Source organism: Phalaenopsis equestris, unplaced genomic scaffold (assembly GCF_001263595.1).
Source record: "Phalaenopsis equestris unplaced genomic scaffold, ASM126359v1 Scaffold215660, whole genome shotgun sequence".
In the NCBI taxonomy this organism is placed as follows: Eukaryota; Viridiplantae; Streptophyta; class Magnoliopsida; order Asparagales; family Orchidaceae; genus Phalaenopsis; species Phalaenopsis equestris.
Window position 1 is genome coordinate 1 of NW_018234344.1, and position 1,493 is coordinate 1,493.

Consider the following 1,493-nt stretch of genomic DNA (forward strand, 5'->3'; position numbering starts at 1 on the left):
ATATATATATCACCTAAACTTTACTTGTTTACCTTTATACCACCCGAAATTTTCATATCACATAAAAAATACCACCATTCAAGTGAAATACACATTTTCATGCATAGGCAAGGTGGATGTATGTATAAATTGAAGCTTAGTGCTACATATTTAAATGCATAAGAATTGAGTCGTACATATATAAATCTTTTTTAATATTAATGTTATGTTTGATATGATATTAAACATCTGAGTGTAATGTAAGTAATATTAAAGTTTAGGTGTTAGATATATAAATATATAACAAATGTGTGCGTATGTAAATTCCACATATGTTTTTTATTTTACATAAATGCAGGCTTAATTGGTTCACTAGCTGGGCTATCCTCGATTGAATTTGGTCAGTTGCTATGTTATCTTGAGAACTCATTGACCCGGCAATCCTGCTTGATGGCAATAATCATACCCAGCTTTAACCTGAACTCAACTTACTACTAAATGTTTGCTTATAACTCCTTATAATTTGTTTTATTTGCTAGGATATGTTGCTGCTGTAGCATGTTAAATCTTCTTTATATAACTGTGACATATTTTAATAACCTCAGTTCTGGGCTGTTTTTCTTGTCAGGCAAACAGGGCAGCTCCAGGTTTTGAGCGCCCATCATCAATCCGGAGGGGTACCCTCTTATCTATGAATATTTCTTACATAATTTACAATTCTAACCTAACTTAATCCATCTTGCACATATCTAGGAACGCTCGGTTTCAACTATTCTCTATCTTGTTTCTCTGCAAGATATCACAAACTGTCCTTTCCGTGTCGTTGATGAAATCAATCAAGGTATGCTTCTTTTATAAAAAAACATAAAAATGCCTAATTTGTTTCAACTGCCTAATGATATGATTTATTGCTAAATTGTTGAAAGGAATGGATCCAATAAATGAAAGGAAAATGTTTCAGCAACTTGTGAGAGCTGCAACATTACATAATACACCCCAGTAAGAAATAAAGTTTGGACATGCAGCCTCTCTCTGATATATCTTGTATTTCAATAAATTTTCTTTCAATGTCCATTGCTAAACTGTGGTATTGCACTGTCAGGTGCTTCTTACTGACGCCAAAATTGCTTCCTGATCTTGAGTACAGTGATGCCTGCAGCATTTTGAACATCATGAATGGTCCTTGGATCGAAAAGCCTTCTGAAGGTATTTGTATGTAGCATCCAAAAAAAAAAAAATAGTAATAATAAATTAAAGGGGGATGTATGTAGCATCCAAAAAAAAAAATAGTAATAATAAATTAAAGGGGGATTTGCATACATGCCACACAATTTTTATATATTTACATATCTAACACCAACTTTTAATTTTTATATTCATGCCACCTTAGCTTAGAATTGTGTGATATGTATGCAAATGTCCCTAAAAGAATATACAATTGATGTGACCCAACCACCCAACCGTTTCTACTTACAAAATGAAATTGAAGTTTCATATTTAATATTCTATTAAAT

At 32.2% G+C, this 1,493-nt stretch overlaps 1 long non-coding RNA gene across 1 annotated transcript; it reads left to right on the top strand.

The window, feature by feature from the left end:
* Positions 1 to 564: 564 nt before the first annotated feature.
* Positions 565 to 1,209, top strand: LOC110037128. Its single transcript, XR_002295295.1, has 4 exons — positions 565 to 656; positions 733 to 820; positions 906 to 978; positions 1,082 to 1,209. It is a non-coding gene; the product is annotated as an uncharacterized LOC110037128 (long non-coding RNA).
* Positions 1,210 to 1,493: the final 284 nt, after the last annotated feature.